At 40.7% G+C, this 11,482-nt stretch overlaps 1 pseudogene; it reads right to left on the bottom strand.

Moving 5' to 3' along the window:
- Nucleotides 1-4,305: 4,305 nt before the first annotated feature.
- LOC129849768 (U2 spliceosomal RNA) lies at nt 4,306-4,481 on the bottom strand (annotated as a pseudogene).
- Between the last annotated feature and the right edge of the window lie 7,001 nt (nt 4,482-11,482).

Genomic DNA, 11,482 nt, shown 5'->3' on the forward strand with positions numbered 1-11,482 from the left:
GACAGGACTGTCATCTGAAGAATTCTGAGAAGGTTAGTGAAAAAATGTATAGCGTTTGGTGGTTTATAACGTTATTGCTATTTTTGCCTTGAATCAATGCTGCTGTGTGACTGACTATTGTAGTAAGCTAAGATAACGCTATGTTGTGTTTTCGCTGTAAAACACTTAGAAAATCTGACATATTGGCTATATTCACAAGATCTGTGTCTTTCATCTGCTGTACGCTGTGTATTTTTAAGAAATGTTTTATGATGAGTAATTAGCTAATGCACGATGGTCTCTAGTTATTCTAGTCATTTTAGTGACAGTTGTGATGGGGGCTGCAATTGTAAACTATGATTTATACCTGAAATATGCACATTTTTCTAACAAAACCTATGCTATACAATAAATATGTTATCAGACTGTCATCTGATGAGGTTGTTTCTTTGTTAGTGGCTATTTATATCTTTATTTGGTCGAATTTGTGATAGCTACTGATGCAGTAAGAAAATGGTGGAGTATGAGAGTGGTGTCTTTTGCTAACGTGGTTAGCTAATAGATTTACATATTGTGTCTTCCCTGTAAAACATTTTAAAAATCAGAGATGATGGCTTGAATCACAAGATCTGTATCTTTCATTTGGTGTCTTGGACTTGTGATTTCATGAACATTTTATTTTATGATATCCCTGTAACTTTAGGCTAGGCTATGCTAGTCAGCTTTTGTGATGGGGGTGCTCCCGGATCCGGGTTTGTGAGGCGTTAGAGGTTTAAAAGACCTTCGCTTGAAAAATACACAAAGCGGCAATAGTACTTTTTGTCCATCTTGAGACTCCGTAGACAGTATACACTTCCTCAAAGTAGTCAGAATTAATTTAAGAACTCAAATCTGTCATTCATTTTGACGTTTTTACCGAGGAGATCTTAGTCACTCAATATTACATCTAAGATGTTTGGTGCAGCATTTCTCAAGTGAAAAAATGTGTGTGAAAACGAGTCGTCGATTGTTGAATAGCAAACACTTCATTGAAGAATCCCTACTCTTGACCAACGAAGGGGTGTAGACTTCGGCTCCAAACTTCAGCTTGCATCGAAAAAATTGCTAACTACACATGGTTGATATTACTAGGTTAACTAGTTATGTGAAGATTGATTGTTTTTTATAAGATAAGTTTAATGCTAGCTAGCAATTTACCGTGGCTCATTGCAGCCACAAGGTCCTTTTGACGATGCACTCGGTAACAGGTGGTCAGCCTGCCACGGAGTTTCCTCATGGATTGTAATGTAATCGGCATCCAAAAAAGCAGATTACCAATTCTTATGAAAATTTGAAATTGGCCCTAATTAAATCGGCCTTGCCGATTTAATCATCGACCTCTAATCTGTATCGTGGAAATTCAGCGTTACGGCATGATTGAAATTTAAAGGCAATGTCCCGCGTTAGGAGACTGCATTCACGGTGAACGCTGATGTCGGCTCAAACGGAAAAAACCTTTACAGTTCAAGCGTGCTATTGTAACAAATTGAAAATGTAGAGTTTCCATCAACCTCACGCACAATGTAGACATCAAAGAACGTCGCATTTCGCGGTAGAGTAGTGGGTGAAACCATTCACTTCAGGAAAAGGGGTGATTATATATATAGGTTCCTTTCATTATGTGTCACTGAATTCATAAAATTTTTTGCTGCCATTGTAGTAAGGTTGGTATTACGAGAGGTCTTCGGATTTACCATTTTTGTATTATTTTCTTTGAAAGAACAACTAGTGGGTTTTGAGTTCTTCTCCCCTATTTGGGAAGTTGGTCTGCCTGCTCCTCAGTTTGAGAGATATTCTGAGAGCAGGTTCGTGTCTCTTTCGTATCTATATAAAAACTGTAACACAATAGTGTTTCGGAAAACTGGTTCATATATCCTAAAGTCAATAGCGAATGTGGGTATGTATATATTTATTTTGCCGTTAATGTATTGAAGACCTATTCAGCAAGTTAACCAAGTGTTTGCTGGCTTAGCTAGCATTGTTAATGACGAGCTAATTAGCACCGTTGGTCACTGCACTACAATGTCACGCTAGCTATTGCTAGCTATTGCCAGCAGGTGATTTGCCAGCAGGTGATTTGCCAGCAGGTGATTTGCCAGCAGGTGATTTGCCAGCAGGTGACTTATTGAAATATTAAGTGAATGTTTATTTTCTTACTACCTTAAAATGTTTATATAAAAAGGGTTGTTCTTGGGCCTCCCGGGTGGCGCAGTGGTCTAGGGCACTGCATCGCAGTGCTAACTGCGCCACCAGAGTCTCTGGGTTCGCCCCCAGGCTCTGTCGCAGCCGGCCGCGACCGGGAGGTCCGTGGGGCGACGCACAATTGGGCTAGCGTCGTCCGGGTTAGGGAGGGTTTGGCCGGTAGGGATTTCCTTGTCTCATCGCGCTCCAGCGACTCCTGTGGCGGGCTGGGCGCAGTGCGCGCTAACCAAGGGGGCCAGGTGCACGGTGTTTCCTCCGACACATTGGTGCGGCTGGCTTCCGGGTTGGAGGCGCGCTGTGTTAAAGAAGCAGTGCGGCTTGGTTGGGTTGTGCTTCGGAGGACGCATGACTTTCGACCTTCGTCTCTCCCGAGCCCGTACGGGAGTTGTAGCGATGAGACAAGATAGTAATTACTAGCGATTGGATACCACGAAAATTGGGGAGAAAAGGGGATAAATAAAAAAATTAAAAAAGGGTTGTTCTTGTGCTCTGTATTTATAGATTAATATCACTTCAAATTGAGGGCATGTGTCACTACTGTTGCTCCTATCTAAAATATATTGTGTCCTACCTAACCAGTGAACGTGTGGCTGTGACCGTCCTGTCAATGCCTGTCATCACTGTTTAATATTTTTTACTGCAGATAAACACTATCTGTAAAGTTTCAGCGATTCAGATTGAATAGAACCATTCGTTTTCTGCAAATTTTGATGGGAGCTGTTATTCAGAACACCTATAACATACAAGGAACATTCCTGCGTGACTAATAAAATTTGTGTGATATGGTGATAGTGATTCTACTAATGTTGGAGATTTTAAAAACAGAAACGGGGAACAATCCTGTGAGACAAAGTTATGCTTGTTATTAGAAGTTGCCTAATGGCAGTATTTTTTTGAGAATGGGTATTGCCCAGATTAGAACCTGTGACCTTCTGGATTATATCCCAGTGCCTAGTCTACTGTGTCACTAGGGAGGGAAGCACCAGCATTGTCACATATTTAAAGCTTTTTGTTCAGTCAGTCAGTTTACTATAAATGCCACTTAACAGGTCGCAGCCCCCGCGTAATGCCCTCCTTCTACATCCAACCTACCACCCTTAAGTATAGTTTTCCCAAACATGGAGAACAATCAGGAGGGCTGGAGAGGAAAAATACAGGAAGTGCTTACCTCCCATGAGTCCCAGGAAGCCGCCTTCCGTGAGGCAATAAGAGATGAGACAAGATGAGATAAGAAAATGCTGTATAACCATGGCAACTGTCAACTAGGAACTACAATAGGGAAGGGCTGACTCCTATGTCATCTCCTACATGTGACCTTTGGTGTGGATTGAGGATTATACATTCATATCAGATGTGTTGCCCCATTGTATTCAGCTTTACTGATTTCTGTTGTGGATTGTGTTTCTGTATGCCAATGGAAAGTCTACAAAACTATGAGCAAACCAGCCTATGTATTGAATACATAGCATTGGATTGTAATACCATGAATGAATCATGCACACAATGTGCTTATTTCATTTATCAGGAATCAAATTTGATGTTTGAAATTGTTTGGTGATATATGCATAAAGGTGATTAATTACAGACATCGTTACTTTAACATAGGCAGATGAGTTACAAACCTTGTATACATTTCAACTGCATATATTTGAGTCTTTTGAAAATAGCAGGCCTATCAAATAATGACTTCAGACAAATACCTCAGATAACGTTACCGGTATGTGAGGCAGTCCATGTTACCAGTACATGACTTTAGCACATTTAATAGTTTATACTGTACATTCATTTTTGTGTATATATTTCCAATCATAACAATTGTATATGTTTTAACTACTTTATTACTTAGATATTTGTGTATATTTTTGATAATGTGTACAGCACAGAGCTTGCAAGTAAGCATTTCACTGTACTGTTTACACCCTGTATCCCATGCACGTGACAAATAAACTTTGATTAGAAGACTGATGGCTAGATAGTGCTGGTCAAGTCATTGAGATTAACTTTCTCAAATGTGAAAATACATCATGATCCTAACAAACTGAAACTAATCAACTCTGTTGTCTCTGCCTAATTATCTTTACAGTGACGGGGTGGACCGTTCTTGGAGGTACTGCAATACCAGGGCGATTTGTGGAGTGGACGGAGCAAGCCCCTATTCCATCTCCCTGTTCCAAAAATCAATTTAATATATGGTCCCCAGATAGGGGACGTATCAGATATTAAACTGATAAGAACAGATTTATTTTTATTTTAAAAATTTTTTCACATTCAAATACAGTTACAAATTCAGTGCATTACGTTGTACATAACATGGATTCATAAAAACAGTATCAAAAAGTACCATAACAATATAAAAATAGCAAAACTCCTCAGGTGCTGTTCTGCAGAACCTGACCAGTATTATAAGCCTACATTCAAGATTAACATGCCTCTAACAATCTCCAAAAACAATACAAACAATTCTATACATACACATATGCCAAAGTGAACTCTGAATAAACCTCCGTGTATATCAAATATGTACAAAGGCTTAGCCTACATTTCAATTTTAATTATGGAATAGAATTATATATAGGCTATAAAAAAACATTTACAATGAAGGGTAAATCCCTTTCCATCTCTGTTTAACTGATACAATGCCCCACTTATCTATTTCAAATTGTGTTCTTTTCCAAATGTCCTGTTTTATAAATTGAACCAATCCCGTCGGTGACCACTTGAGGATGTCATTGACCGCACCACATCTGGCCTCCCAAAGTTTGGTCTTGATAAGGGACACCAGTCACTAATTCTAATAATTGCACCTTTTCCACATTTTTTAGTTCAAATTTGGCTACCCCTTCATAATCAATGTTTTTTTTAAATCTCAAAAAATGGTTACATTTTTCTCCAAACTAATTGAGCAAAAGAACATTCCCATAAAACATGGGGAATTGTTTCAATTGCAAAACAATTGTCCCTGGGACAAAATTTATTCAGGGTCAAATTATGATCGTGTAATGTTGAACGGACCGGAAGACGTCTGTGTAAAACAAGCCAATTAAAATCTTTCAGTCTGTTGTCTAAACCTTTTAATTGTGTCCGTAGCCAGGTGGAAGGCGATATTGGTAATCGGTCTCTAGGACGACAATTTTCTATTAATTTCGCGTATAGCAATCTGTGGTTGATTACATTTTCTTTTACTTTGCAGACAGGGGTTTTCCTTGCCCATTCCACTATTTTCTTAAAATGTAATGGGATAATTTCAGCTTTTGGCTTACTATTATCCCACTCCACCATGAACCTTAACGGTACAGACAGCCAGAATTTGATTAAAATGTGACATTTGTGTACAGAAGACGACAAAAGACAACAAACGTTTGAATAGAACAACGCATCTAGCTTGAGAGGAATATGAGGGAAATCCCTTCCACCAGCCTCTATAGGCTCTATAGGCTGGTACATCCGATCTCTACGGATGTACTCATATCCCCCCCCCCAAAAGAAATTAAACCGTGCTCGTATGAACATTTTTCTTAGAGACACCGGCATGGGAAACACATAGGCAAGGTGAAGTAATGAAGGCAGAATGTCCTTCCCACTAAAATATAGTCGCCTCACTTTCCACAGTCCCAATCTTTTATTAAGCGATACTAGTTTTTCTTTCCAATTAAACATGTCATCTTTAATTTCATTTCCGAAAGATATGCCGAGCACTACCATTGGTCCTGTGCACACAGTCAAACCACATAACTGATCAGTTCTCCATTTCCACTGTCCCATATATTTTATTTCTGTTTTATTCTTGTTTATCTTCGACCCAGACGCAACAGAGAATTCATCAATGACTTTGATAGACTCTTTCAAGCTCAGGTCGTCCTGTAAATATAAAACTGTGTCGTCCGCATATTGTGAAATTTTTTGAATATCCCCTCCAGGTAAAATGATGCCTTTGATGTTGTAATTTGTCCTAATTTCGCATGCGAAAGGTTTAATATATAAAACATACAATAGAGCAGATAGAGGGTCCCCCTGTCTGACACCTCGTAATTGCTTGATAACATTTCCAATATTCCCATTAATATTTACCCTGCTACCCACATTACTATAAAGAATTTTTACCCATTTCATAAAATTATTTCCAAAACCAAATTTATCCATAACTCAAAATAAAAACTCATGGTTTACCATGTCAAAAGCTTTTTCCTGGTCCAAATTCACAGTAATAGCTGGCAGGTGCCTTTCCTCTAAATATGCTTGAACATCTCTGTGCAATTGCAAGTTCCAGGTTAATTTTCTCCCCACCACACCGCATGTTTGGTCTAAACCAACAACATATGCCATGGCAGAAGATAGGCGATTAGTTATGGCTTTGCTTAATAATTTATAGTCAACACACAACATTGTTAAAGGTCTCCAATTTGCTAATGTATTGGTCTCCCTTTTTGTAAAGTAGAGAGATTACCCCCTCGCACATTGAACCTCCCATATGCTCCAAACCAAATATACCTCTAAACACTTCCAACAGATGACATCCAATTAAATCCCAAAAAACGATGTAAAACTCTTTAGAGAGCCCATCCACTCCTGGTACTTTATCTTTCATGCTCTTCAGTGCCATATAAATTTCATCTAATTTCAATTCCCCTTCTAATTGGTCTCTAATATCGAAAGGTATCTGCACATCCACGCATTTAAAAAAAAATTTGTCCCCTTCTCATAATCGATTGTTTGTTTTTGAAATAACTGAGAAAAGTGGTGTGTAGCGACACCAAGCATGCCATCTCCATCCTCAACCATCTCCCCATCTTGGTCCAATAAAGCAGAAATAGTCCTCCTCTTTCCCCGTGATTTAATTTGTTTGAAAGAATATGCAGAGCACTTTATCATTTTCCCATTTATCTTGCTGACTTTTAAAAATGAAGTCTCGAGCTTTCTTTTCAAAAAAGGCATGCTGCTTTTTCTGCAGGATACACAATTTGTCTTTATCTAATCCACCACCATTCAAATTACCTATTAGACTTTTTACAATATGCCCTCCTAGATTACCTCGGTCATATGACACATTAAAATCTCCTCCCATAAACACCTGTCTGTCATATAAAAATAGCGTCTAGGTCGTTAAGCATTTCCCTCCTTTCCTTGGGTGTCGATGGTGCATACACGTTAATAAATCAAAAACATTTACCCCTCCAATCGATATCTACTATTAAAACCCTCCCGTGTACTGCCGAAAAACTTCCTACTATTTTTAAATCCCTATTCCCACATAGAACACCAACCCCTGTAGAATGCACCCCGCCGACACTCCAACTCGACTCTCCCTGAACCCATTCCCGCGTAAACCTCTCCACATCATTTTGATCTTTTAAATGTACTTCTTGTAAAAAACACAGAGAAGCAAATGGAGGACAAATTGGAAAAAACAGTCGCCCTTTTAACTGGGTTCCTAAGCCCTCTAACATTTATGCTAGCTAGGTTTAAAAAGGACGACATGGGATAAGGAGGGAAACGGACAACTATCTAAAATATGACATTTTCCAGACTCACTTTAAATACAGTTCCTCGTTAGGAGGCCTATCCGGGAAACGGTGGTCCCCAGCCGGAGGACTGTCCACAAAGATCGTGGTCGGAAAAACCCTGTACTCTTCCTGCTCCCCCTCCATCTGTGTGGGTGCTGGAACATCGCTGGGTGCCAGACCGCTACTGTCGATGGAGCTCGCTCCTGACAGGGAAAGCAGAGTCTCCTCTGCGCTGCCCGGGTTTCCCTCGCTTTTCTCCTCAGACTTCCCCGCTTTCAAAGCAACTGAAGGGATTCCCGCCCAGAGCGGACTTCTCAGTCGCCTCCATGCGGATGAGTGGGGAAACGGGGCTCATCTGCTTCCTTTTGACCAAGCACTTCCTCCTCTCTCTCACCGTTGTCCAGCTCTCCGGAGCCGAGGGCGCGGTGGGCTCTCCCTTCTCCTCCTCCACTTGCTTGTTCCAACTCCTGTCCGTCTCTCCGCTCTCCTCGTGGGATGATGATGACGCCTCACTCCCGCTCTCCTCAGACTCTCGCAGTTCTCTCTCCATCACTAGCTCATCCACCACCTCCTCAATAGCGCGTAGTTCGATGCCTTCTCCCTCATCTGGTCTTTTCCCGCTCTCCGCTCTGGCGTAAGAGGGGGCTGCCTTCGGGCAGTGACGAAACAGGTGGTCCTCAGAGTTACACAGACTGCAGCGCTTGGGCACGGTGCAATCCCTCATTATATGGCCGAGAGTCCCACAGTTTCTGCACCCTGTCTGGGTGCAGGTATCGGCGAGGTGCCCGTACGTGCTACACTTCCTGCAGAAACGAGGCTGTCCAGCATACATAAGGTAGCCCCTGTCTGCTCCGATGGAAAAGGAAGCGGGAGGATGGCGGTAGCCATCATGGCCGCTCTCGTCCTCCTTTAGCAGCACACGAAACTGCCTCTTCCCTGTCCAGATGCCTAGGGCGTCCTTAATATAGCTCTCACTCCTGGCAATATGGTCACGTACCGGCTGAGGTAGCACACTAAAGTTTCTCCAGTGACCCAGGGGTTGAACATGTGCACCGTTAGCACCCTCATATTGTGCCTGCACAGGGACTCCACTTGAAAGGCACTGAGGGCGGGTGCTGTCGCGTTCGCGCGGAAAAGCCCTCTCACCTCCTCCAGCCGGGTGATGGTGTAGAACGACACATCTTAGATCTTCTCGGGTGTGTTCTGTTGCAGGCAGTGCACATTGTCTGCTGTCAGGTGTAGAGGTCCAAAACTAACTCTTTCCATCAAATTGTCTTTTCCGGTCCATTGAAATCTCAGCGTGTTCTTCAGTCCAGCGGCCGCTGACTGTGACGTGGCCGACGACATCGCACCACCTTGAGGATTCCATGGGTACTGCACTCGATCTTTATCTTGATCTTAGCCAAAAGGCAGAGAAGCGATACCGCAATGCTTTTGGGAGGAAGGTGACGTTTTCCGACACGTCGAATTCGATTACACCAAAATGAGCTCTGTAAACTTTCCGCCAAATATTAAAGATTATGCTTTTTTTAAATCGTGGCATAGATTTGATCAATGTCGGGAGTAACCACTTGACTGTTACAAAGTAACAAATTGGTAGGTTCAAAGTCACGTGGGTCAACCGCCCTCCAATCGGAAATGTGAAAGTGTTACTTTAAAACCAAATGAACAGAAATTGGAATAATAATATATCACGGGTGGGGGGGAAACAATTTGGAGATAATATTAACATAACATTTGATCTTGTATCAAATATCTCTGGTAGAGTTGCTGCCACAACGGAACTGAAGCAGTTGTCCACTTGGTGGCGCCAGAGTTCCACCGACTGATCAAGATCAAACGTTATGATGGCCATGGAGGAGGAAGGAGATGGGGAGCAAAGTGAAAATGACATGGCTTGAGAACACCTCTTGGAACCTGTGGCCAGACGGGGGAAGACTGGGTGAAAGCATGAGGAGGTTTTTTAGGGCCTTCATTTTTGTGGAACCCAGCAGAAAAGTATCCTGAAGGCATAGAGTCAGGTGAAGAGAGAGTGGGAATTGTCATGTTATCAATTTTTTATTTTTTTTTGCATATATAATAATGCATAGCTTAACACATTAATACTGTTATGTTCTGTTCAAAATGTCATTCTGTTGTCTGACGAGAGATGGAAATAAGAGTGCATATAGAACAGAGGCCATATGTCTTGGATGTGTAAACATAATCAACTGTGAATGTTAAATCATGTTTTATTTTTTTGTTCATGTTTTATCATTGTTTGTTCATTAAGTAATTTCCAAGGTTATATAAATGTTGAACAGTATGAAGGTAAAGTTCAAAAGAACTGATGGGTTCTGACTTCTAAAGTTGAAATATTGTTAATCATCAGGTATCCTATGGAAATGAGAAGGGCCACAGTCTGGTTTCTACACCAGAAGCTAATGGGCATCTGTAGGAGGTATGTATATGGTGGAGTCAATTAAGTTTGCATATGAGCCAGGGGCTTAGAATGTTACTGAGTAAATGAAAGGCAATCACATGGGTTGCAGTCACTAAGGGTGGAGAGCTGTGGATTAGTGAGGAATGGGGGCCCAGGTCGGGTCTCATTAAGGGAGATGGAACGGTTTTTGCCCACATCACTTACATCTCTATTGCTTGGCAGGAAGTTAACGCTTAAAAGAGTAGGAGACTTGCTCTGTTCAGCAGTCTGACCCATTGGGTGAATAAACAGTTTGAGCTTTACTGAGTTTCTACTCTTTATTTAGAACCTAACAAAATAAATATCTGGATTTGATTAGAGCTTTGATCAGCAGGAAAATTCCAACCTGATGCTACCTGAGCCTGATGAGACATATATTAAATACATTTTAATGAGCCCTACATTAACCACATTTAATAAGCCGTTATACATTAGGCTACATACATGGTAGACACATTACGACTTTTCAGGCTACAGAAAAGGTCAATTTGTCAGCAAGGCGCATCAATTAATGTAGACCCAATCAATGGCAATTGCTGAACTTCATTAGCCAAACTTTTTGGTGTTTTGTAACAGATGTCTATTTACATTCATCAAATGGCACTGTTTGCAATGTTGTTGTGCCATGCTGTGTTGTCTGCACTAGTTTGCTATGTTGTTGTCTTAGGTCTCTCTTTATGTAGTGTTGTCTCTTATGTGTTTTGTCCTATTTTTAATCCCAGGAGGCCTTTTGGTAGGCCATCATTGTGATTAAGAATGCGTTCTTAACTGACTTGCCTAGTTAAATAAAATAATAGGTTATACATGCAGTTTGGATGCTGAAATCATTTTGGAGTGGAACAACATGCACAAAAATATCCTACATTTTGAAGTGATTTGTTTGACAAATCAGATAAATATCATGACTGGTTGTGTTTATGCCACATAAAAACTGGTATGAGGCAGTCCATGTTACCAGTACATGACTTTAACACATTTAATAGTTTATACTGTATATTCATTCTTCTTGTGTATATATTTCCAATCATAACAATTGTTTGTTTTAACTACTTTTATTACTTAGCTATTTGTATATTTTTGATCATGCGTATTGCACTGTTGAGCGCTTGCAGTTAGCATTTCACTGTACCGTGTATCCATGCGCATGAAGAATAAACTTTGATTAGAAGATTAACGCAGCATTCACATCAGCTATCATAGTCAACTTTCGCAACTGTGAAAATACAATATACATCATGATCCTAACAAATGAAAACTAATCAACTTTGTTGTCTCTGCCTGATTTAATCTTTACAATGAC

This window comes from Salvelinus fontinalis, unplaced genomic scaffold, assembly GCF_029448725.1.
Source record: "Salvelinus fontinalis isolate EN_2023a unplaced genomic scaffold, ASM2944872v1 scaffold_1664, whole genome shotgun sequence".
Taxonomy (NCBI): Eukaryota; Metazoa; Chordata; class Actinopteri; order Salmoniformes; family Salmonidae; genus Salvelinus; species Salvelinus fontinalis.